The sequence below is a fragment of the Ciconia boyciana genome, chromosome 10 (genome assembly GCF_034638445.1).
Source record: "Ciconia boyciana chromosome 10, ASM3463844v1, whole genome shotgun sequence".
NCBI lineage: Eukaryota > Metazoa > Chordata > Aves > Ciconiiformes > Ciconiidae > Ciconia > Ciconia boyciana.
The window spans coordinates 22206493-22233749 of record NC_132943.1 but is presented as its reverse complement, the minus strand read 5'-3'; the positions used below and the strand labels follow the sequence as shown (position 1 = coordinate 22233749).

At 36.6% G+C, this 27257-nt stretch overlaps 1 protein-coding gene across 13 annotated transcripts in view; it reads right to left on the bottom strand.

Moving 5' to 3' along the window:
- Window positions 1-27257, bottom strand: part of B3GALT1 (beta-1,3-galactosyltransferase 1) — a 225140-nt gene that overhangs the window by 95892 nt on the left and 101991 nt on the right. For 12 of the 13 annotated variants that reach the window (XR_012044366.1, XM_072874617.1, XM_072874615.1 and 9 more), the window contains one exon: window positions 25341-25480. The exons of the other annotated variant lie outside the window; for it this stretch is intronic. The gene's annotated coding sequence lies outside the window, so the exon portion shown is untranslated. The remainder of the gene's footprint in view (window positions 1-25340; window positions 25481-27257) is intronic. 13 annotated transcript variants of the gene reach the window in all.

The window sequence follows — 27257 nt, the reverse complement described above, 5'->3', positions numbered from 1 at the left end:
GTTAAATCTGTTTGTTGAAAGAGCACTAGCATTAAATCTTATTAGAGCATATTATTAAACTGGAGATTAGTGAAGTTAGATGGTGTTTTGAATGTGTTAGATCTTTGCAGAAATCCTTTCTAGTTGGCCTAACAGCATACGTTGCGCTACTGATTAATTATAGTCATGGAACTGACACTACAGCTATCATTGAGAAGGTACTTTGTGTTAAAAGATCATCTCCTTTCAGGCACTTAATATCTTTCTGTCTGTAAAATGTTACTCTGAATTTTTTAATTTTCCATCTTTCAGTTCACAAGCAGGGTTCTTTATGTTTTTGGGTGGCTTAGGGCTTCTTAACTCCATCTCCTCCCCTCAGCATAGGAATAGCCAAAATCCGTTTCTCTTCATTCCATTCACTACATACACTTCTAGATATTTTAATTGGTTTTTGGATAAAAGAAAACAGATTTTACAGAAGAAGAAGGATTTTTTAATGAGTCTGAAGAAATATATTTTAGAATGAAAGCTGGAAAATTCAGCAGGGCACTCCGAGAGGTAGGTTAGGCCAATTATTCAATGGATAGACAACCATAAGTGACAGAATGGGTTTTCTGTGACCATGTGGCTCTGTTAAATTGAATGTTTGGAATATAACTTCACGTAAATGTGTACCTGCTGCAGGCTGATTTAGAATGAGATGTAAAAAGTTACACATCTTGAGCTTAGTGCAAGATTTCAGGAAATGAGCAAATGGAGATGATCTATAGAGACAAATTATTTCTCCAGCTCCCAACTCCTAACTGTCTAGTTAGAAAAGCCAAGATACCACTACAGTTGCATCATGAAAAAGGTTTATTCTTGAGATATTCTTCAGGGCCAGCCTGCTCAGTCTTTCCTCTGGAGGACCCTGAGTGCAAAGGTATCCTAAGATTGCTATTTTTAGTCCATACAAGGTCTTCCTTACCCTGCTGGAGCGCGCAAAGGAGGCCAAGATGTCATTAACTACTGACTTACTATGATTTACAAAATAGCTTCTGTAGGTGTATTGCTACATTTCTGTAAAGTCTTATTTATTAAGTTCTGGTCAAATTCTGTCAGGATCTTCCAGCTGACTGAGCTGTTGAATTTTTAGGAGTTGGATTTATTAATTCTATCTTTGTAGAGACAAAAAATGAATCCTTTTCTAAGGTACAGAACTGCTCTGCTCTGTACTCTCAATGATTACCATTTTCGTACTGAAGTAGTCAGTCTGCATCTCTTGCCTCCCTTCTTCCCAGATACAGCTAACCAGTCCCATACGACTTACAGTTCACTGGTCCTTTGATTCCTCTACCCATTAAGCACAAGAAACTCTTGCAAAGATGAAGAGTCCTTGTGCTTTGTTTGCCCAAATTACCTGCAGTGATGTTAACTGGACAATGTGGGCATTTAGGAGCTCAGCAGAGTCAGTCCCTCTGGGCTGAAGGACGTACATGCCTGTTGAGAGACTCTCTCATCGCATGAAGGTTCGACTGCTGGGAGGGATATGATTCACCCTCAGAAGTGGTGGCAGTTTTTGAGGTTAATTTTGTTTAATTTAATCTGACTCTGCATTTTCAGATAAACCATGTAATACGTTCATTTGAATTTGCTATCAAACTTCTAATTCTTGGTTTTAAAAAGCCAAAGAAATTGCATGAGAGAAAGTCCTGCATTGTAATTACTGCTAGCATTTAAATAGAGTAAGGAAATTCAAATCATATTTCAAAGATAAGGGGTTTTTTAACAGAAACTTGGCCATAATGTATATATATAAATTTAACTCATAGCAGAAATAGAAGAGTTTGAAGATGTTATTAGTGCTGTGTTTTTAGACGTAAAATAAAGCTTATGGAAAACATGAAGACATGATACTAAAATATATCATAAGAATGTAAGAACATAAAATCAAACAAAGGACAGAAGTTTGTTTTTTTTTTTTCCAAGTACTTTGACTTTGAAAAAAAGGAATGTACTGAGCTATAATATCTGTATGCATATGTATAAGCATTCATGCAGTCATACATATGAATTACTTCTTCCTTCCCCAGTAAATACATTTTTATGAACTGCTACCATGGAAGCTAGGGGTAAAATTCCCATCAATTTTAATGGCAGTGGAATCAGACCTTAGCTGTACTTTGTCATAAATATTTTCCAACTTCAGGCATTAGGATCAGGGATGTATGTTTATAGTGAATTATTTCTGCATTGTCGTAGCCTCGGAACTCTGTTCAGCATTATCTTGAAGCATTTATTAATTATTATCACTGTTGCTTCATTTGAAGCTTTAAGGAACATGTTTTCAAAGGATAAAGTCAGTGTGACTCCAAACACTTGCAGCTGCCTGCCTGTTCCACACAAACAGGCCCTCCTGCATGTGACAAATAACTGTTTGCTTGCACAGCTGAAGGCTATTGAAAAGGAATCACTTGCACCTTCCTTTGTATGTGAAAAGAAAACACTTATCAACGTTTATGGAAACAGTAAGCCTATGGCAAGTTCTACTGCTATAGGAAGGGAGACAGTAAACCTATAGGAAAGGGCTATGGAAGGTTGTACTGCAATACTTTTGGGAGTCTTATTTTACTATGTAGGAAATAAAGCTACTTAAAGGAAACTACCAATTAAAATAAAGGCTCAAAATGTGTACCCTTTCTATTTTTCCAGTTGCTATGTACTAGCCTAGCTGTTTAAAGTCCATTTCCTTGTATTCTTCACATCACCTGCACACAGGGAAGTCTCATATTATGTTCATCATCTAGGATTAGAATAGTTGAATGGGGTCAAAGTGGGTTCGTTTTCTGTAAGCACTTGACAGCACTTAGTGTACCTTATTTCCCAGTTTTGCTGTATGGTGAATAAAATCTTATTTTCTTTGTGTTAAACAAGAGAGGGGGCTTGACAATCATGAAGCTGACATATCAGTAGTTTCAGAGAAAAATCAGAGATAACTTTAATTAAAATTTTAAAACATAAAATTGTAAAATTTTGCAGGGGGACTTGAGCAGGAGATTAGTATTTGCAGGAACTGTTTTTCTTGTGGAATACTCTCTCTTAACCCTCCCAGTAGATGTATGTTGCCTCAATACAGGCAAAAAATAATATTTATGCATGTTACCATGGCATCATCACTACTTGAAAATGTTTGTAGTGGTTGTGTTTTATCTGTGACAATCCAAGAAGGCGAGGTTGTAGGAAGAGAGAGTGTATTTTGCTAAAACCAGCTGATATGGCTGGGTAAAATAGACGTGCTTTTGGGAACAGAAAATTTGCTAGGTTTGTTGATTCCCCCCCACCCCACCCCCAGCTATGTCAGTTGGTTCAATAAAATACATTCTCTCTGCCTACAAACTTTGCCTCACTTGTAACAATTATGTCACTCACAACTCAGTGTTTGATAAGGGGAAGTCCCAGCGGTGTACGTTAATTTATAGCAAAGGGTAGTGTTTTGACTCTCTGAGCGTGCCTTGTGTCATGTTATTAGCTTGATAATAATAGGGATATATTAAAAGGTGCTGTGCTAGATATCAAGAGGAAAGTTTTCTAGGGATTAGAATTTACATGAAAGCTGACAAGCTGCCATAGACTTTGTAAGAAGCAAAATCAGACCCATAATGTCCATTAATGCAATTCAGCTACAATGAGGAGAAAATGGACTTACTTCAAGTTATTTACCAGTAATTAGGTTTTAGCAGACAGAAGAGTAATGTAAGGCTACTCAAAGTAATTACAATTATTTTCTTATCAAGACCTGTAATTTTATTTTACACTGTCCATGCCAGAACTATGGGGTTTTTTTGAGTTTTTATGGCACCTACCTCAAAGGTACCATTCTTCAGCTCCAGCACAAATTACAATAAATTTTACATTTGCAGGTCAGTGCATGGTAGAGATGGAATTTATTTTTTTATCCACTGGTAATCATCATTCCCTTCAAAAATTGCATTGTTGATTGTTACATATCAAGAAAGTTTTATTACTATCTCCCAGTCATGTTGGCAGTTAAAGCAATTCATCAACACTGGGCTTATGCACTCTTTCAAATTAAACAATCTGTTACATTAATTTCCATGCAGAACAGGAAAAATGACAGATTTTATTTTCTAGTTTTGCAAGTGATTCTAGAATCCTGGTGTAAAAAGCATTTATGATCACAGTGGAAGAATAACTTTTGAAAAAAAAGCAGAATTTAACAAAATGTTGCATCTGCAGAGTTCTGTTATAATTCTGGAATATAATTAATGAACCAATTTTGGACATCTAGAAGCCAAAATAGAAATCAGAGCTGTAATTGCAAAACATAAAAATTGTAGGGAAATTTCCCAGGGGCTTGTATAGACGTAGAATCAAATCTTGAATTCCCATTTTAATTGAATACTTGCTCAATATGCATTCAAAAATCAAAATATTTTTCTGCCCTTGTTCAAAGGCCATAGCAATAACAGCCCACAAACTGAAGCCCTTCGATGTGAGCATTGATATTTCTCAAAAAAGGTTGCTGTTATCTGGCAGAGACTCAAATATGCTATGCCAAGGCTCCAAACTATTTCTACTTATTTTCCGAATTGAAATGATAAAAACCATACCTTTTTGGGGTGGAGATTCTGTTGCATCTCTAGATGCATAAACATGAAGTAGCTAATCCTTATGCCCTGTTCTCCTATGTAACAGGGGAAAGGTTGGTGATGTAAAGGGATGTCTACATGATTTTTTAATTATCTCTAACTTATAGTGTAATTACTGAAGAAGCAATAGTGTACAAGAAAAAAACCCAAACCAAACCAAACAAACAAAAAAACCCCAAACCCAAACCGAAAAAAAAAACCCCAAACAAACAACAACCACAAAACAACTGGTCTTCATTCGTAGCTGATGCAGCTCTAAGAATAGTTTTCTAATGTGCATGTATGGTTAGAGAATGATGGAGAAATACAGCCAAAACCAACCTGAGGCCCTTCAGCAATGGAGGAAAACAGGCTGTTGTCTTGGAATGGCAAAGGTCAGTTTTGCAACACTGGCAGAGCAGGGCTCAGTCAGTGAGCAGAAGAGGGGAAGGCTTGGAAGGGGAGCGAAGATTTGGGGAATTGGCTAGGAGAGGTCAGTGCATGTTAGGCCAAGTGAAAGAAGACTGGTGGGTATGGCTTCCCCTTCTCCCTTTCTCTGTACAGAGGCTGCAGCCTGCCCTGTTTCTGAGAACCTCTTCTTCCTTCCCCTCAGGCAGGCTGGATCTCACCCTGCAGCAGTTAGCATGAGTCATGCTTAGTCACTATCGTTGTTAGCAGGAGCCAGAGAACTTTAATCAACTTTCTGCTGTAGCAGAAGAGGACGAAATGCCATGACGAAATCCATTCCTATGGACTCCATTCTCTGTGCCTAGGCTGCCCCTGTGGGGTGCAAGGGTGAAGGGACCATAGAGAATGGTGAGAAGGCCGCAGGAAGCAGGGCTTTCTGCTTCTGCCACCAACACCAAGAGGAGAGGGAGGTAGGGACAGTACCTGTGTGCCACCACCATGGGTAACTCTGGCTCCTCCTTGCTGAAAGGACATGAGGACCCAGAACATCAGCAGAGGAGGGCTGTGCAAGTAGGGAGGAAGTGTTCAAAGTCAGCATCCATTTCACCCAGCACATGCAAAGGCAACACGCTTTCAAGCGAGCAGCTGACTGCTCTGTGCCAACATCTAGCCCTGTCCCTGTGGCTTTTTTACACTGGGAAAGTTTGCAAATCTATTCATCCTGTCATTAAAACGCTCATAAGTGTTAGCTATGTATTTGGTTTCTAAAGAAATTTGAGCTGCGCCAAAGAAATTTTGGTGGCATTTAGCTTCAGTACTCTATGTGCAGTAAAATCTGACTCTTCCTATAAACATAAATTTATCCCTAAGAAATGGAAATGAAAAGAGAAAAATGGGCTTGGGCTTTGGAATATTTTTCTTCCTTCTCTCTTGTCCTTAGAACTACTACAATTAAGAGGCAGACTTTAGTTTAATCATTCTGCTCCCCCCCTCCCGCTCCCCCATTTTTATTTGGTTAGTGTGTTTTGCTGGTTGTGGTTTCCTAGGATTTTATCTACTCCTGCCATAATGTAAACGCTTTGTCTTCCTCTGTATTAGGCGTGAATGCTTTATAGAGATATTACATGAAAAGGTGCATGAAATCTGATATTGGCATAAAGTCCTTGCCAGGGGCATCTTCAGTGAAAGCACTATGTTTTCTATAATGCGTATTTTCAGAGGATTTTGTACAGTGCTTATTCCTGCACAGGCATTTTCTACAAAAAAATAACTTTTTATAACTTGATACAAAAAATAACTATGATTTTCAAAGAAGGATAAAGATCATGGCTCAATGATTCATTCATTTATCCATCCTGCACAGCAGTTTGTGGCATGCCCTGAAGTTGGAGCAGCTGGATTAACTTTTGCCAATACACATAAAGGCACACACTGTTCTCTCCACCCACAAATCTGTAAAGCATGTGATTTTCATAATATGGAGTAGTTAAAATTTAGCTGCTTTTTCCTTATCCTTTGAAAAGATTGACAAGATTAAGCTATTAATTTTGCTTTTTGTTCCCCGATTTTCCTATACTTTATGTTGTAACATCACAGAAAAACTGCAGTATAGCTATTGCTGGTCAGAATAGAGCCATAGAAAAAAATAACATTTCTACCATGAGCATGAACCTGAATTAGTTTACCCAGTCTTAATCAGGCAGCATGCAATCCTTTAGTCCTTGTGACTTTCACAGAGGTTTTACCTGCGGCAAACAGCCTGCTCTTCAATGCTTGGATGTTTGATTTGAAACATCTGTCCTATCTAAACAATAGACCAGATGTGCCATGTTACCATAAAATTCTATTTCATAATGTAGTAAAACAAACTGCTTTAGGAACTCAGACTCTTTCTGAAAGCCAAGCCATTTACTGAAGCGTGTAACTCCATAGATATCTGAAAATATGAAAATGATGGTCTTAAATACACCTGACTTAATATACTTGTAACTTTTAGAGGTAGAAGTTAATTGAAATGGTTTGAGCATTGTTTTACACCACCACACAGTGGGACTTGCTGCAAAAATCCGCAAGACAACTATAAAGCCAGCTGATGGATTCATCTATTGTTGCTTGGTGCTGCATGGAGATTCTAGCTCAAATCCTGAAGCCATTTGCCTATCAGGAAGACCTAGTTGCCTATCAGATACAGACCAAGCTATGCATCTTCCAGTTTTGGAGCAGATGAGCAGCTAGCTGAGATTTCTTTGCTAATAATCTAGGATAAGGAGTGTGTATGCTTGTTGTCCTGGAAAGAATCTTGAGCTGGTCCTAAAGGTTGTCACTCAGTTCTGCCTTGAGGAAGACAACACTAGGTTTACTCCAGTGGCTTATTTAGTGGTGTCACTAAGTGTTGTTTAACAGCATTTTTTTAATAAAAAATTGAAGATATGTAAAACTGAATTCATATTCACAAATGTGAAACACTATAAAGAAATGACAGATATCTACATGCAAATACTTTGTTATTTTGTACCCTGGTTCTTTCTTATTTTAGTCCATTACCACTATTGCAATTGCAAAAAGAATTTATCCCAGCCTGGTTAATTCCTCTTTCTGTAGACAAAGGCATCAGGTAATTTTAAGATGAACAATTTTATATATTTTGCTGCATCTTATTTAATTTACATGGGCAGTTAGACATATCAGCATGTGAGAAAGTCTTCCTCTTTTAGAATAGTTTCTTAGGAGGGAACACTGTTGCATAAATTGTCAGCGGTTGAGGCAGCCATGGGTGAAATGGCCTTTCTTATTAAATGTCACAAGATTTAATGTCACAGTATAATTGGGATGGAAGGATAATTGAGCTAAGCTCAACATGTCTTTTTCTGCTAACATGTTATTAGTCTACAGGAGTGTTAAAATACGTTTTATAAAAGCCCTATTCACTTGAAAACTGTTGGCTCATACAAAAAAACCCCACCTCTTTTATTGCAGAGCTCATGAACAACAATTTTGGATTTCCTTCACAGAGAATTTAACTTGTAATTAAAGTATACATCAGAATGGAGCACAATAAGGAATTCATGAAACACATAGCTTTAAAGATTATTTTTTTTTAAACCAGCAAAAGCCTACATATATAGCACCCAAAAACCATAACACAGGTAGTAACTGAGAACTGATTTCCATTTGAAGTCCCAGCATTTTAGCCCTCCTTTGAGAATTTTCTTTCAATAATTTCACTTGGTTTAATTTAACAAATAATTTATTGATATAATAATTTCATATAGTGATATTTGTTAAATACAAATAACCAAGTTGCTGAAGGAGGCCTTTCTGTCTTAGTAAAAGAGCAGTGTAGGACATTAAATACACTGTTGTATCTTGAAATTTTAGATTTTTCCATTACCTTTCAAGTAAAATATAATAGCAGTAGGGAAGCCTTTTGCAGACATCACTACATTTCTGATGGTTTCTTTTTGAAATGTAAAAGCTTTTTTTTATGGGAAGGGTTATATCATAGAATCATTTAAGTTGGAAAAGACCTTTAGGATCATCAAGTCCAACCGTAAACCTAACGCTGCCAAGTCCACCACAACACCATGTCCCTAAGCACCATGTCTACACATCTTTTAAATACCCCCAGGAATGGTGACTCAACCACTTCCCTGGGCAGCCTGTTCCAATGCTTGACAACCCTTTCGGTGAAGAAATTTTTCCTAATATCCAATCTAAACCTCCCCTGGCACAACTTGAGGTCGTTTCGTCTTGTCCTATGGCTTCTTACTTGGGAGAAGAGACCGACACCCACCTCGCTACAACCTCCTTTCATGTAGATGTAGAGAATGGTAAGGCCTCCCCTAAGCCTCCTTTTCTGCAGGCTAAACAAGCCCAGTTCCCTCAGCTGCTCCTCATAAGACTTGTTCTCTAGGCCCTTCACCAGCTTCATTGCCCTTCTTTGGATGGTCTCCAGCACCTCAACGTCTTTCTTGTAGTGAGGGGCCCAAAACTGAACACAGTATTCGAGGTGTGGCCTCACCAGTGCCAAGTACAGGGGACAATCACTTCCCTAGTCCTTCTGGCCACGCTATTTCTGATACAAGCCAGGATGCTGTTGGCCTTCTTGGCCACCTGGGCACACTGCTGACTCATATTCAGGCAGCTGCCGACCAACACCTCCAGGTCCTTTTCCGCTGGGCAGCTTTCCAGCCACTCTTCCCCAAGCCTGTAGCGTTGCATGGGGTTGCTGTGGCCCAAGTGCAGGACCCAGCACTTGGCCTTGTTGAACCTCATACAGTTGGCCTCGGCCCATCGATCCAGCCTGTCCAGGTCCCTCTGTAGAGCCTTCCTACCCTCAAGCAGATCAACGTGGTGTCATCTGTAATATATGTCATTTTTGGTAAGGAGGCAATTCCCATGAGAAAGGTGACTAAAAGTCTGAATTAGTGTTCCAAATGTATCTATTTTGAAATTATATTTTTCATGAGGTTTTTTTCCAAATATTTTTAACTGTTTTTCCAACTGGAAGATGTAAAATGAGTAAATGAGACCATAATACACACACACAAAATATACTGTAAGCATTTACCCCCACCTTGACGTTTTCTGGGGAAGCATTCTGTCTTTCATCACACAGGTTGTCTACCAGCTTTTGCCACTAAGAATCAACTAGAAAGAAAGTTGAAAAAAATTCCCCATAGCTCTTTGTTACTGTTTCTCATCTGAAAAAAATGTTGGGAAACAGTTAAAGCACATTTCTCTTGTACTTTATGTCAGCTTACTTATTTCCAAATGGAAAACAGTTACTGTATTTGTCGTCTTTTAAAGTGATGATGTCTTTTTGCTCAGGAAGCATTCTTACCAAAGAATGATTTTCCAACACAAATGCTACAACTTCTACGCTAAAAAGTCAGAAATGTTTCTAACCAGAAATACTTTCCAATTAAATTATACTCACTAAACAAAACAAAAAACCTACTTTCACTGAAAATTTAAGATGAGTGCCACCTTGCTGTGATTCAGAGGCTTACAAAGTCTGCATGAGTTGGGGCCCAGACTTGATTGTTTTCTTCATCAGTATGAATATATGAAGTTTCTTATAGCAAATAACTTGAAGTACTTAGGAAGCTAAATCTTTATAAATGTTCTAGAAAATGAAGTCTTACAATTTAAGACTACTGACTCTAATTTTAAATGTAAAATAAGAGAAGGTTATCCAAGCAATATATGTTCTGTCTTCTTCCCTCTCATAGAAACAAAATAAACAAAGGGTGCTTATACTAATTAATCAAAATAATAATAGACAGTGGAAATATTTAGAATTTAGTGCAAATTCACTCAGTTTCCAGATCTTTTTGCCCATTTAACCATTTCTTCATCGTGTTCTGCATAATTTATCACATTACCTTAATCTATATTCAAGCTCTGAGTTTACAAAATGTCTTAGTCATGCAGAATGGCTGAAATAAATTACAGAAAACTTCAGAATACTGCCTTTTCTAAAGTAGCCACAGTAGAAAAATATGAAAAAATAGGTCTATCTGATAGTATTTGCGGGAGAGGTTTAGCATGAAGAAATGCTTCTTTCAAAGTAAAAAGTTAGTGTTAAAGGGCTCCTTTTCTAATTCTTGCTTCCAAGAGGAAGTAATCAAAGACAACCAGCCAATTTGACAGAATTCTACACTTTTTTTTTATGCAGCATCAGTTCAAATGTGTTCAGGCCCCCAAGGAACTGGGATGCCAGGCAGAGCAGATAGTTAGGAGAATTGTTCAACAAAAAGCTATGTGTTATTCTGTTGAACTGTAGTGCAGCCTCCCCATCTGTCAGTGGAGTAAGCTCAGCCTAGTTGTTTATATGCTGAAAGAACAGAATGCAGCCAACCTTATTCTTAAATGACTAACTTAAAGGTGGTGATTCTGAGAAATGCACAGTTAAGAGGAATTCTGTCCTTCTTGTTTAGCTGCCAGACAGTAGCCCAAAGTTCACACATACTTTGTCTAGGATGCCTAGTCCTCCTAAAACTAGCTGAGGGGAAATCTCAGATGGCACTGTAATGTAAATTGATATAGTTCACTCTGAAATGTTGCATAGCTGAAACTCAGAACTGTGTCTACAGAAGAAACATATGGCAAACTCAGGTGTTTCCAGGCACTGATACATCACTGTGCAGTTCTCCTCCTGGTATTTGCAACCTAGCATTAGAGAAGATAAAGAACCTTGCTTCAAAAAAATGGAAAAATATTAGAAGCCAGCTCTTTTATTACAGCTGGCTAAATATTCCTTAAAAAATTTCAGAACTTGTCTGTTTCCCTCAAACATATTCCTCTTCTTAATTGAAAAAAACCAATGTCCTTTGATTCCCCCCCCCCCCCCCAGGTTTGAGGGTTGCTGTTTACTTGCTTCTTTTATAAGGGAAATAAGTTTTGGGCCAGCTCGTCTCCTTGTGAATTCAAGAGGAATACCCCTCATCAAAGTCAAATCTAAATGAATTACAGACAAGGGTTTTTTTTGTTTTTTTTTAACCTCAGAACAATATAAATACTTCATACAATTTGTTTGTACTGAAAAAGAGAGGAGGAGGTGAAGGTACATTTGTCCTATAGGAAGGCAAAAGATGGCAAAATATCTCAGCAGCAGCTCTTCTATGAAATAAGGGAGACGAAGTGAGAGTTCTCTCAGAATTAAATTAATGCTAATTAAGCTCCTTATCTAGCATGAGAAAAAAAGCCTTTTACTCTGCTGGGTTTTTATCATCACTGATAGTCATACAAATCATAAGATAAAGCCTACTCTCTAGTAGAAACAATTTGTAACTGACATAGGCATATCAGGTAAACTTACCAAAGCAGACAAAAAACTGGCAAAAATTATTTTTTTAAAGTTGCACTAGTTCTGTATCTGAAAAAGCATCTAGGACTTCTTTTGTTTGGGGTGTTTTTTGGTTTGTGGTTTGTTTTTTTTTTTTGGTTGTATGCTGACATAATTGCAGTTGCCTGCAGTATTATAAAGGCTTTAAGTGACCATCATCAGTTTCCAAAATTTGAAGTACCTCTCAGAGGTAATTCTCTAAGTTACTTAGGGAACCAGATATGAAGAAGAAAATAATATGCCTTAAAAAGCTTATTAAAAGAGGATTTCCGTTTTGCAAGAATTGATCCCAATTTTTCTCAGAGCACTGTATGTGCTCAGAACTAAAAAAATCTGAAAAATTTCTGGATCTCGTGGGACAATCTGTCAGGAGTCCAGACAAGGCATCCTATGAATCTGATTTCCATTCAGTGAAAATTCATAAAATCCAAAATGCTGCAGGAAAATACTTCCAGTTTATGAAAACAGATATTTTTGAGAAAACCTTTTCACTGCAATATTTCCAAACAGTTCTGTTTATTATGTTTTCCAAGATATCTGGGCATAATTTACACAGTGCACCCAGGGATAAGCAATATTTCTAGTAAAAATGGGCAAAACACAATTGTTCTCTTCAGTGTGCACATTTAAGTACTAGCTATCCAATTATGTCTGGGCAAAGGATGACAATGCACTCAACTTACCAGGATGAATGAATTCAAGTGTTACATTCCTAGCACTGACAGTGCTCCAAGGTTGGTTAGTTGTCTCTTGCCAAGACTGTTAGTTTCAGGCAAATGTAAGCAAAATTCAGATGATAGAATGAGTAATTTCTTGAATACTGAATTATTTAGTTATAGTGGTATGTACAGCCTTTTGCAGGAATGGATAAAACAGTCTTTCATTGAGAGGAAAGGGCATACTCGTCAGTGTTAGGTGCAAAGAAATAATTCTGACCATTGATGCAATCAGTGAACATGAAATCAAGTGCCACGTGGAATAAAAGTCAGGCCTGCAACTCCCCATCCTGTGTACCAAGGAACTGCTTTGACTTGTGTTCAGACAAACTTCCAAGTGTGTGTGTGTTTTGAGTCCATGTTGTCCTAGGCTAAAACCACAAAATTTAATTTCCCTCCTCAGGAGACTGAACTGCAAGTGCACAAAGTAATTAACCATTAGCAACTGATGTATGTTATAGTGCTGGAGAGGAAACTGCAGAGAGTATAGAACAATTATCTCCTGCTAGTAAAGCTCAGAGGAGCTTTTGCCTGCGTATTAAACATAAGCTATAGAAGGTAAGAAGGACAAGTCAGAGAAGGCAAATGCCTGAAATTCATGCACCTGATAAGCATAACAATTATGTGAATACAGAAGTTCTGATATAGACCTCTTTAGAAAACTTCTTAGTATAATTGTGTGGTCTTTCCTGCTGTGAAATTATAGCAAATACTGATGGGCCTTTTATTGAAAATTGTAGGCAAACTCTTCTTTCAGTTTATTTTTTTGTGTGTAAGGCAGGAGTGGAAAAGAGAATTTTTAAGAAAGGCAGCGTAGACTAAAACAGTCCTGGTTCTCCTGAAGTTCAGGAATGAAGTCACAAAGTGCAAGAATAAACATAGCAGCAGTAAAATGTTAAGTTTTTTATTTCCTCTGTTAATCAGTTTAAAGTCTCCAGCACTACAGTCATAACATACACTTAGAATTAGTAAATAAGCAGAAAATCCCAAAACTCTAAAAAGCCATAGCTTTTAGGGTAAAGGTAAAAGATTATCTTAATCTCTGATGTTAAATATAGTCTTCCTGAGCACAGTACAGCATGTTGGGGGAATTTATTCCCACTTCACTCCATGATAATATGAGTAGTTTTCTGGACAGAGACACTGGAATACACAACATCCCCTGAAAAGATGAAGTAGCTAATGCTTTAGTGAGAGCTTTTCCAGCAGAGGTTTCATCTGAGTTTAGAAAACATACTCAAACAACCCCAATTTCATTCTAACAAAAGAGTATTTGCGTGGCCTATTCCTCCTTTCTGCTTATAGCTTATGTTCTGCTTGGCTTTGCTGTTCTCAATACTTACAGGTGCTACTCATAGTAAAAAAAAAAATTTCTAAATTCTTCTAGATTTCTAATTAGAAATTCCAAATTCTAAATTATTCTAAATTTCTAATTCTAAATTCTTCTAAAGTCTATTTAGAAGAATTCATCTATTTTATTTAGAATAATTTATTTAAAAATTCTGATTCTAAGTTCTTCTAAATGTCTAATTTCTTCTAATTCTTCTAAATTTTTGCAGGTATGCTCTGATGAGTTTTATGCTATTGAATGTATGCATATTTTAATTATCTGATGACCCAAGGCAACTAAAACTGCTGGGTACTTGAGAACTAGAAAGGCACACAGAAGCTAGAATCTGCACCCAAAAAAGGACAGCTAAAGAGGCTCTGTTGTTCCCTGTTCTGCCCAGATGTACGGGCTTTCCCATTTCCCTGGAGTTTTCTTAGTGGAAATGCCTAGTTCCCATAGGCTTTTTGTAAAATGCTACATTTTGAAAACGGTAATTTAATTATCGGTGTGGATTTTGTGGCACACTTCTCTGTTAAAAACCATTTGTACCCAAAACATCTGAACTAATTAAGAAAGTGTTCCTATGCATCATCATTCAGAAAATCTAAGTCTTTGAAATGGCTCTATATTCAACATTTGAGTCTGTATGAGAAAAGGATGGCGATGAAAAAGAAACTTCTACTCACAACAACTGTAAGACTATCAGAAGGTGAGGATGCAGTATCTCTAAAGAATACTAATCAAAAGACTCCTGTCCAACAATAAAATCATTTAACTATAAATTAAAACTTTGATGACTCACTAACATAAGTTTTCCAATATTTCCCCTTCACACCCCAAACACGTACATTGGATACCATAATTGCAGCCAGAAGAACAAGTCCAAATTTAATATGGAGGATGAAATATAATCCTGGTTTCACATCACAATGCCACATGCACAACCTTACTATGGTTAACAGCTAGACAGAATACAAAGTCTGAACTTCAGTCCATATATACTGATTCTAAATGAGCACGAGAAACTGAATTTTTGAAGTAAAACACTTCACTCGTAATGAAAAGTACCGTTCTAATGCACCAAGCTGTAGTAATAACGTCTCTTCTAAAGACACGCCTTTAAAGTCACACAGCTATAAAGGCTTCTTCCAGACCACTGAATACCCATTAGTGTACTGTCTCAGCCACTGAAAGCAAACTGACATTGTCATTTGGAAATCAAGGTGTGCTCAGGTGGAGATCATAGCTGTGAAGCAGTATTAAGGAAGAAGATCTGCAGTTATATGGTATTTCCAGAAAACTCTGGATAAACTTTACCAGTTGCATGTTAACTGCAAATGATTGCAATGAATGTAACTGAAACAACACTGCACGTAACTGTGATACTAAACTCCAGTAAAATTATTATTGCAGGTTTATCATGCATAAGAGTAGGGGGTTGGTAAAGAATCCTCAACTGATATAGGCTGCATTTCTTAAAGGGGAACACTTTTAGGACCATGGCAGAAATTCTGGCCTCATTTACATCAATGGCAAAATTTCAGTTGACTTCAAGGCACTGGATTCTACTCAGGATACTTATTTTAAGTCCCTCATTAGTGTTTTTCTTCATTATCAAATACACTGAATGGCTGCAAGAAGCATAAAATTAGAGGAAGTACCATTTAATAAAATAATCTGGATTTCTATCCAGCAGCCAGGAGACTATATAGTGTGTGTATATAGAAATATGCATGTGTGTGCTGGGAGGCCAACTTCCTCATATGATATAGCACTGGGACAACTCAGGGAGGTGGTGTGCAGCCCAAACCATTCCTTAAGCACGGGTTCATATCCATCCTTTTGACATGGGATGGGTAGAAGGACAGGAGACCTGAGGTAGGATGGCATGCAATCATATAGCATGCCTGGCTATCCTGTTGCAATTGCTTAAGTTTATCTAGTGGCACTACTAATTGTTCATCACTCTGTAAAAGAAAAGTAATGTGCCTTTCATTTATGGTGGAGCAGTTACCAGGGAGCAGAGGTTCCCTTTGGTCCTTGTTTGTGTACCTGTCCTACATGGCACACTGCCATGGCACCAAAGCAGAGCAGACTCTGCATGTCCACTGCATTCCTCTTTCTGTGCAGGTGGCCAGGAGGATGTAGGAAGCAGCAAGAACAAGACTACCAGGATCAGGATTGTGGAAATTGTGACTGAATCACTTCCTCCACAAAGGAATATGCCGCCCCTTGCTGATTGCAGAGAATAAATTTTACAGTCTACCTTCATCTCTTAAGGAAGAACACTGTAATGAAAGGTTATCCATGTTGCTCTTTTTTGGGCCAGACACTTAAGTTTAGTCAGAGCCCTGAGGTGTCTATGGCTGGTGTGTGTGCAGCGTAAGAAATTTCCCTTTGTTTATCACTCAAAATTGACTGAGTTAAGAAACATGCTTGTATAACCTGAAGCAAATAGAATATAACCTTTCTCCCATTAGAGAAACTTACTTCAAAGTTGACATTTCTGTTCCTGGAGCTCTTTCTTGCTATACATTTTTTGAGGGTAACCATTCAGAAGTGAATGAATTTATTAAGAAGCTTATAAATACTTCACACACTCATAATGGTAATACTGTGCCGAAGAAAATGAGGATACAGCCATTTCTTAGGATCTTAACTTGTATTTAACTGACCTTGAGATCTTTGGCTGGAGAATCATAGCAATAGCTAGTCTTCTCAGGTGCTGAGTAACTACTGCTTTTTCAGGTAACATTACCTTTACATACATATAGAAAAAGAAGCCTTTCCTTGACTTTATGGTTTATTGCTCAATTTTTCTGTATTGTAGCTGAACTGAATTAAAAACAGAGTGCAAGTGAAAAGGTCTCTCTTCCAGGGAAGGCTGAATATCATTGTAGCTTCAAGACACTGAGCAGCATAATGTATTTTACCATTGCTGTTAAAAAATTATTAAGAATGTCACAGAAGGAATGAGAAGTATGGATTTTTGGGAAAATGAATAAAAGTTCAATGTTTAAGCATTCAGAAAATAAAGAAGAAAAAAATCTTCATTTTTCTGTTGCAAAAGAAATTCTTCAATCATAAAATAAGTAACCCCAACCAATAAATTCAGTGCTGGATATGGGACATATATTGTGGGACTCTTTTTGTTGGTATTATCAAACCTGAGAGTTACTGAGGAGTGAAAATGATTTGTCTGAATAAGAGATTAGAATTGGATCTACAGGCATTGCAATGCCTGAATTTGTGTTCTACAATAGAAAGATTAAAGGTTTATTAGATTAGATCAAAGAATAGAACTGAATTGCATTTTTGAACGTTGTTGTCCTTTTGTATCAGATTCCTGACATACATGCTGTATACTTTGTTCTCTTTAATCATGATGATTTACATCATAATTGTGAATTTATTCCATGGCGCTTTTTTGTGTTTTTTTTCCAAATAAACATTGGGAATTGAAAATAAATTATAAGAAGAACAATTCTTCTAAAATAACACCCAACCTATACTTAGCCAAAATTTACCTTGGGAATTGCAAAGCTCGTTATTTTTTGTATTTAGTCCCATCTTATTCTGCACTTGGTTTCACCATGGTCTATACAGTACCTGCCACAGTAGAACAAATACTAATTAGGGCTGTTAGGTGCTAATATACAACAAATAACTAATAGTAGTATCGTGAAACTGTAAGAAAATATATTTCTGAACAGATGGTCTGAAGGCTAGGATTAAAATAAATCAAAAAGGTTTACATATCTCTGTATAATCATCCAAACTTCTGCATTATGATTTTTCCAATGAGATGAACAAGTACATCTTTTGAGGTTCCCCTATCAGCAGCAGTAATTTTCTGCTTTTACAAACTTGCACAAACTAATCAAATAGTAATAACAAAGGCCTTGCTCCTGTTCTCACTGACTTCAATCAGAGTTTGGCATTGCCTTGAAAATTATCATTACTGGATGGAGAATTATTATATTTAAATAGAATGCGCAATGAGCTGCAGTTTTGACTTGGAATTTTGTTAGAATTATCGCAGTCATTTTTATTGTTGACTTTTTCCTTAACCTAGTTTGCTAAAGTAATTCAGTGCTTCATGGGACAGACTCTCATCTTGCCTTGTTTTACACTAGGATAACTTCATTGTCTGGAAGAATATTACAAGATTGAATCACTAGAATTTTCTTTATTTGGGAGATTCATTAGATAATTTGTGTAAGTAAGATTAAATTAGAAAAATAATCAAAATTATCAGTAAATTTTTAAAGCATATTGAAATAAAAGACAAAGCAGAAGAAACATTTATTTAGAGTATTCTCATAGAAATTGTATTCTCTGCATCAAAAAATTGAAGTCAAGGAGAGTCCTAAGCAAAAGCACTTATGCAAGTGAAATCAGTATGTGCCTTGCTACTTAAGAAGTTAACTTTATAAAGCTCTTTCTCCACATTGTTCCCTTTTCCACTTTGTTGAACTTCATTAGATGATCTGTGACTCAGATCCTGACAATATAGATGTCAATGTTAGAAATGCACTGACTTCCTGAGGGCCAGAATTTTTATTACTATGCTTATATTTTTAAGATTTATCTTATAAGCATGCTAAACTTCAGAACCTGCTGGTTTCTCAGTTAAGAAACTTAAAAATTTGCTCTATTACTTTTACTGTTGTAACAGAAAAGAAATGTACCCTTTCCAGTCTCTCACATCAAACTCTATGCACCATTTTGTCCTGATTCAGATGATGTTTTCCATCAACTATATCTTACTTTATCTTACACAACTCTCTCTCTCTCCCCTGTGTGCTCCTCTGTGCCAGTCCTTGATTCCTTCTCCCTTCCTGTTGTTTTTTGTCTGTTTATTTTTTTTTTTTCCTTATGACTGCAGGAAGTTATTTACTGGAGAAAAGGCCAAAGGTGAGGATGCTTCTCAGTGACTCTCCAAAATCAGTATCTTTCCCTTTGTTTAATATTTCCTCTCCTCTCTTCCTACAGTTCTGGAAATGATCGGGTGAGACAGTTACTGCCTTATATCTACAGCCCAGCCAACTGTAGGCAGGAAACTTGCAACTGGGTGGCTGTGCCACATGCCATACCAGCTGGGGCTTGATACTGAGGTACTTAAACTTTTTTTGCATCCCTTAACCCTTGCATCTTGCCTATCAAATAGTGGGACAAAACCTACGTAACTGACATTCAAAATAATCTTTACTGATAAAGACCAAAACACTCTGTACTTTTAAAGAAATGGTAGCATGCAATTGACTATTTTTAATACAACGACTATAAAAATTGTAATTCTCCAGATAAACATACATGTAATGAGAGTGATTACCATACAACAATAAACCATCACTGCTATTATAAAACCATAAACTGTTATTCAATATACTATAAAATTCAAAATCTAATTGAAAGTGCTAGTTTAGCATAATTCCCACAAGCCATCATTCTTTAATATTGTGAAATGAATGGGTTTTTTGTGGAGCTATTAATTGTTACTGACAAGCAATAACCACTGGAATGAAACTCCAATTATCAGCAGTCATTAATCACATTTACTGTCATCTGTGATGTCAAAAAAATTCAATAATATTCTAAACAGCAAAAAGGAATTTATACCTCTTATGTTCTAACTCACTTCACAGAAATCAGATGGTCCTTTGGTGGGGTAAGCAAGGCATTACAAAAGGCTATTTTCGTTCTAAGCACAACGTTCAGTCTTGTATTTTCCAGTTTAAAAAAAGTTCTCCCACTTTATTCCATTTTGATGGAGACTTAGATACCTTGCAGGTTTATTTCTATACAGTTATGTACAATTTATAACATAATTTGTTGCTAGCATTATGTTATTGCAGTCACATAGCTTTAAAAATAAGAAATTATAGAGATCATCTGAGTATGTAGTTCACTAGTCTGTTCCAGGAAAGCGCTTAATGTTACTTTTAGGATGCAGGCTTGAGCAGGAGATGAAGTGTTCTTGGAGATGAGGGTGTAAATAAGGGTGGCAGAGCCTTCATTGTGGTACCTGAGCATTCAAATAAAATGAACTTACTCAGAACATGTCGTTCTATACTTTTAATCTTGTTCATTTTTCAGATTCTGTTGTTTACTTCAAATAATTGTTTTCTTTTTTTGGAACCTACACAGTATTTCAAAAACATACATGAACATCTTTGGGAACAAAAGAACAGGAAACCGTTCAGTACTTTACTAGTGACTGGATTGGCCAAACGTGCAAAGTAGGCAATGCAGTTAAAAAGCCATGTTTGCAAAACAGGATCTGCTTACTATACCCCTGAATATTCCTGATATTACAAATAACATTGTTGGACCATTAAGGGCATATTGTGGTCCTTACTCTCAAATTATATTGAGGTTTCTTCTGGACTACAGCAAATACAGATCATGCTGGGTGACCAGGATGTGAGACTTCGCCAATCGTTTACCTTGAGACTCTGTCAGCTTTTGATGGCATAAAAAGACTTAGATTTAGAATACCATGGAAGCACCAGTCTATAATATGCTGTGAATGACTTCATTTAGAAAAAGCAGTGAAATCCTAAATATTTTGCTTACTATACTGTGTTGTTCACTTATGGTTTCATCCACTCTTCATAATCCATCAAAGATACAAGTCCTTTAACATGAATCAACAGAGCAGGAATAACATCTGTTCATAATACACTGCAAATATCCAGCAGAGTATCTTTTTGGAGGAATGATACGAGAATTGACAGTTGAATACGTATCAAAAGAAGCCCTAAAATAGATACAGAAATTGTATTTAACTAGGTCTTAGGCACCTCCAAAGCACAGGGCAGTTACTTGTTTTTCAAGTTTTCAAGTAGAGGCGTATTTATAAAATTGAGTATATTAGTGCCTCTGGAAGAGAAAGTCAAAGGTTGACCAATAATTTTATTATTCCAGTTTATATAACCAGTGTTCCAAATTTTTAAATACTGTATTTTCACTAAAACATGGGTGCATAGCTGACAGTATGGCTTTATAATGCACAATGTACTACTTAAATAGGTCATGTCTTTAAGATTCTGTCCTCTCTGAAATTCTCTTAAGATATTGTCACTATTCACCCCTTGGTTACTTAAAAACTGTGGTTAGATAAAAATACTTGTGATTTTCCTGCTAAATGTAATTGAATGTTCTTCCTCTGAAGCATAACAAATTTTTGGCCTATCTGCATTTTCTCAAACTAATTGAAGACTTTGAAAGTGTACACATCTAATATAATCAATATTATCCTATAATACTGTCATGATCAATTAATCAAAAAAATTAACTGCCTAAATGAATTGAACTAGCAGAAAAAACTTTGTCTGTCACGAGAGAACTTTGGAACATATTTCTTTCCTTGAGTTCAACTCCTAAAATCTTCCATTTATTATTTTCTTGATGTTTTCCTGAGTTGTTCCATGTGAAACTTGAATAGTTTGTAAATTTATTAAGAAATAATAGAAGTAATAATTACCATGTTATGATAAGATTTTAGGGCGCAGAATTCATACTGAGATTCCATTTCTGATATTTAATGAAACATTTTTATCTTTTCAGAATAAATTACTAAGTATTTTTTAAAAAAGTTATTTTTCCCTTGACAATTTGAAATTGCTGCACTGAAAATTTATCATGAGATAACGCATTCATTTATGCTTGTTGTCAAGGTAACAGAGTTTGTCAGAATAACAGAAATCAAAGTATTTAAAATGTAGTTGCAAATTCTCAATTTATTAGGGTAAGGTAAACACTAATCCTGTCAAACACTAGTTATCTTTCATTAGTATGGAATTGAATACATTGTTAGAAGGAAAAAATATACAAATATTACTCTCTTTTCTAATAATACATAGCTTTCCTTTAAAGAAAATAATAATAGACAAATGTTTGCTAATTCAGCAAGTATGTTGACAACATGGAGGCTTTAAACTTGAGCTGTCAGTTAACACATATTCAAGATTCCTACTAACTTAAAAGGGAAGAACACCCTTGAGTACGATAATGAGAACTGGTTTTTTCCTTCCCTTCCCCCCTCCCGCCCCTTATCTCTCACTGAATAATAACCCTCAGTTAGTGACATCAGTCATTTTTGCATCAACCTTTTTTATGGCTGGAACAGAAGCTTATGTGCGGAATACGCATGAGTGGCATTCAGACTGAAATGTGTGAAAACTTCATAGGTTTTGATAATACAGCGGAAAATGTGTCATGAGTTGGTGTTAACATTAGCTGAGAAATGGAAATGGATGCAGTAATTTGCACAGCAGTTGCAGTTCAGCCCCTCCTGCCATCACTGGGCTGCAAGTATTTACAAATGTAAACCAGCGCAGTGTCAAACCTTGAGATTGGTAAATGGTACCCAGTGGGTTTTGGTAGTGAGTGCAAGGAGGGCGAAGCTTACAAGGGCCATACAGCCGTGACCCTGTATTCATTTTACTCTGAGATTCTGTTATCTTTAAATGACATTGAGTCACTTGGACGACTTACAAAAAAAAAAAGAGGCTATCTTCCTAATAGCTGGTAAAAACTAACAGGAAAGCAAAATGCATAATCCATAATAGGAAGTACTGAGAGTTACTAGAATTTCTCTGATTTATTCCTGCTAAAGATCTGGCTAAAGGGAACGATCTTCTACTTTTTGGCTGCTCAAACTGAACACTTGAATAGATGATAGCTTTGAAGATGTCGTCTGAAGTATTGTACAATTAGCATGAATAATTTTAAAATATTCTGTTCCTGTGACAGATTTTGAAATGCCTCATCTAATGGACTATGGTATTTAAAGCCAAACTATTCCAAAAACCAGCAAGCCTGTATATTTCCATTATTTGGTATCACAAAAGTTGTCATTTAAAATTTAAGTGGTGACTGAATAATAGCTCCCAAAGAATGATCTAACCTTGCTTGGATTTTGCTTCAGGATCAGACTACACCTCCAAGGATGGCACTGCAGGGTGGGAAGGGTGAAGCTCAGTTTACTGGCATGGGAAGAATTGAATTTGCAGGCAAATACTGCCACATGAAATACAAAGTATTTTTTCACTGCACCTATTTTCCTGAAATCTTGGCGAAGTTTTGGCCACGTTAATAACAATCTGCTTGTGAATTTTGATATATTGTAAAAGGAAAGCCTTTTTAAATTTAGAGATGATGTTTGTTTTGGGATTTCTTAGGCCCTGTGAACAGCTCACTTACCCTGATATCACATTGACACAATTAATTTAGTATTCTTTTACTTTAATTGTTTTCAGCAAATACTCCCCCCCTTTATTGTTCTAATCATTCATTTGATGATTTTATTATAGCTGTGCATATGGACTCTCATTTTTAGAGATTACTGATTTAATGTTTTCTCCAGCCTACCCCATGTGAAACTGTATTTTTGATGTAAAACCATATTATGGTAATGTGTGTAGCATTGCACATAGCATTTGCTGACTTTTGAGTCAACCTGCTTTGAGGTTGTTTGTAGGCTTTTACATATGGTGACTGGCAATTTCTTCCTGTTTAAATATTCCTGATAGGAGTTTATTACTTTTCAGTAGCTGGAGAGTAGTATAGCACACATTCGACTCTCGTATTTAGTTCCATCTCCATTTCAGTTACAGACCTTATTGCTATAATTAAGAACTATACCATTTGTGCTTATTATTCTATATATCTTGAGTGTTCTGTTCTCCTTTCACTTTTAGCACTCTCCCCAAGGTAATACAAAATAGTAACATGCCATATGGCAAATGGAGTCAGCTGTATGGAATGGAATCACACAGCGTCTTTTATCATGTAGCTTTTACAATATGACATTCCCAAGTTTGAAATGGATGAATATCACATGTCCTAGAGAAACTCTAGTTGTATGATGCTGCTTCTCCCATTAGAGGCACCCTTGCTGATACTCTGAGCCTTTTTTTAACATAAATGCAGCAGACATCATTTTGCAAGAATCAACAACATACAAAGGAACAGGCAGAATGTCTCAATGTGTGGTAATCTTACCAAACTGCAAAAAGTTAGCATGAACACAATATTGCACTATCATGAATTGGGCAACATATAATTGATATGATGTAACAGTAGTAATGAGTTTTATGTAGTTTGGGAGGCTTGACTGGGGATTTTTGTTTGTTTGTTTTTAATGCCTGTAGAACAGGACTCCTGGGAATTCACAGAATGTGTTATTTCAATAGTGAATTTCCATAGGTTTGGAGTCAGTCATCTGAAACAGGCTGTCTGGAGGCATTAGATGCTATTCTATGAAAGTTAAAAATAAGCATAACATAGGCATTTTGTAGAAGGGTTAAGGCACTTCTACAAAGCCAAACTCTAAAGGGAATTCTATTTTGTGGATATGCTAAATGGATGCGATAAGCTGATGATATTACTCAGAAATGCGAGACCCTGTAAATAACCATTTCTTAATAGTTGACGTGTGTTGGTATACCGGCATCTCACATTAGCTTTAGTTTTGTGAGTTGGAGGGAGAGGCAAGGATTAAGCAGATAGATAGGCAAATGATGGATATGTAATGTTTAGTTATGAGTATTTCTTTCCACCTTATGCTTGTGGCAAAAACATAATTTCAATCTATTCTAAAAGTAACTATATCTAAGAAGTTAAGAGAATGTTTCTGTCACAAACAATTGCATCATGTAACATGCAGTTAGCTTAGCTTCCCAGCTTGTTTTAGGCTGTAGAGCATGTACAGTCTCCACCACATTTACTGCTCCCACTGTGTCACTACAAGTGGTACAGCAACTTTTCTCCAAAGCAGGGGAGCAGAGGAGCAAAGGATGAATTGTTGCTCACTGTTCCTCCAGCTTTGCTCTTTGGTGAATACATTGTTACTCCTCTCGAGTCAGGCTTAGGAAATAGAAGTGTGCTCAAGCTCTAAATGAACTTTCCACCTGTCACCAGTGTAAGAAGGGAGAGGTAGGTCATAACGCATGTTGCTTTTCTGCAGTGCGCGTGAAATGCCCCAAGAGATTGGTACTAAGGTAGGATGATATAAGGTTTGAGAACTTTGAACTGATTTGTTGAGAAAGAACAGTAACACACATAGCACAACTTTCTTTTACTCCTTTGTAAAAATATTACTTGTTTGATTTTCTGCCGGAAATAGTACAATGTTTTATTTAAATAAAATAAAATGAAATGCAGAAAATGGATTTTATTAAAAGAAATGTCAAATACCAGTATAGTAAATATTTGCACTGAGGGTAATGGCAATTTTGCTCAAAAAGGAAATTCATTGTGTGAGTGGGTTTAAGTAGGGTGTCTCTGTGTGTGTACATATATCCATAGACACATATAGCAGTAATTCTCAGAAATACTAGGAAGGGCAAGATAAGCATAAACTATTTGATACGATTCTTTGTACAATTTACATTTTATACAGAATCACCTGAATTCCTTACCTGATTTTTTAGAAACTGCTCTGTCTTTTTGTCCTTAATTTTTCTTCGTTGCTTATCTGCATCATATCTACTGCCGTTCTCGACTGTTTGCTTGTCTCCTTGTCACATATGAAACCAATGCAGACTGTATATTGATAAACCTGCATTGACAAATATCCATGAGTTACATATGGGTAAATGAAAGACTTTTTTTGTATTACTCTTCTTTCTGTCTTCCATGAAAACAGAGATAGAACAACGAGAGACTTGGGGTCAAGTTCTGAAGTAATAAGTTTGCACATGTGAATACTGCCATATTTTTATATTGCTAACCACTTAAATCCATGCACAAAATCTATTTATGTAATTACTTTTTTCTGAAAAAAAGGTGGCAACACAAACACATAGAAATAATATGTCTTACAACACAAAACGTGGGCTTATGAGAAACAGAAACTACTAGTGTTTGGCAAGTTGTCCTTTGGAAGCCCAAGCAACACCTTCAGAGTGACCAGTCATATTTAGAAGTGCCACAGACTAGTTTAGTTGCAGCATTTATCTGTTTTCTTTTAGGCCTGATCTTGAAGTTTACAACAAGTTGCCTATCCGAGACACCTCTGCAGAGTCCAGTGATTTTCACAGAATTCCGATCAGGCTTGCAAGAATTATCCTTATATTGTAAATGGCAATTTTCTAAATTGCAATTTAAAGGAGGTTTGTCTGTTTCCTTTTCTGTTTTACCACTCTTTGGTGGGGTTTTTTTGCCAGGACTTATTTCCTGGCTTTTCCTTAGTTCCTAACAATCCCTCCGCTATCTCTTGTGCCCCTGTTCCCCACCTTTGCTTTTGAACAATAACGTCTTTAGGCAAGAGTTTGTAAATTAAAATTGTATTATCTTGTTTTATGAACTTAGCTATTCCCAACATTCTCATTTCTAATCCTCTGACTTCCTTAATTAAGTCCAAGATAGTTATAAACACCTGTATAGGGAATTTGATAATGATTATTTGAAATCACATACTTTTGTCATACAGGCAGGTATGAAAAATAATTAAAATTTGGGAACATATAATGGTGCCAAGGAATTTTAACTGAATTAAACTGTAGCACATTGGGACAGCTTTTCTAAAATTAAAAGCATATCTTTAAAATCATTTCTACATTCATGGGGAACTTATTTTCTTGAGAAGGACAACAGACGTATTTGTTGGCCCTTTTCCAGTAGGATTTATGTCCGAATGAAGACAAAAAGCAGAGAAATCCTTAAAATGGCTTCCTTTAAATGATGAAAATATTTCTGCCCTTTAATGCACGGAGTCCTTGAGTGTTCCATCTCAAGGACTGTGCAAGCCTCTGCATAAGCCTGCCTGCCACTGAGCCTGGACTGGCAGCCTTCTGTGGCTCAGAGACACACAAATATAGTACGGTGGACAGAGCCCTGAATCAAAGATGAACTTAGCCTTACAAGAGCAGAATTTGGCTCCATGTTTCCCTTTGCCTCACTGCCAAAGAGCTTTACATATAATAAACACAGTCATCAAAACTCACTTATGACAAGTCACAGTTAGCTTGTGCATCGTTTATCGCAGAGTTCTGCGATTAGTCACATCTTCGTATACTTTAACACGTAATATGTGTTTCCTTAGAGCATACCACATTTTATTAAGGTGTCCAGCTTTTCACAGGGAGGATATGAAATGAAAAGCATTCTTATTTGCCTGGAAATTCATGCCATACACCAAATACCATGTTTTCTGTGATTAGTTAGCAGGAACCATCTGTCATGTCCCCACCCCCACAGTGCTGAAGAAGGCAGAGACTGAAGGTGAGAAGTATATTTACTTTTGACAACAAAACCAGCTGTTGCCGTTACTTTTAGCTGTAAGGCAAATATGCTGGAAAAGGTGACTATCTATTGTGATTCTAGTGCACTGGGAC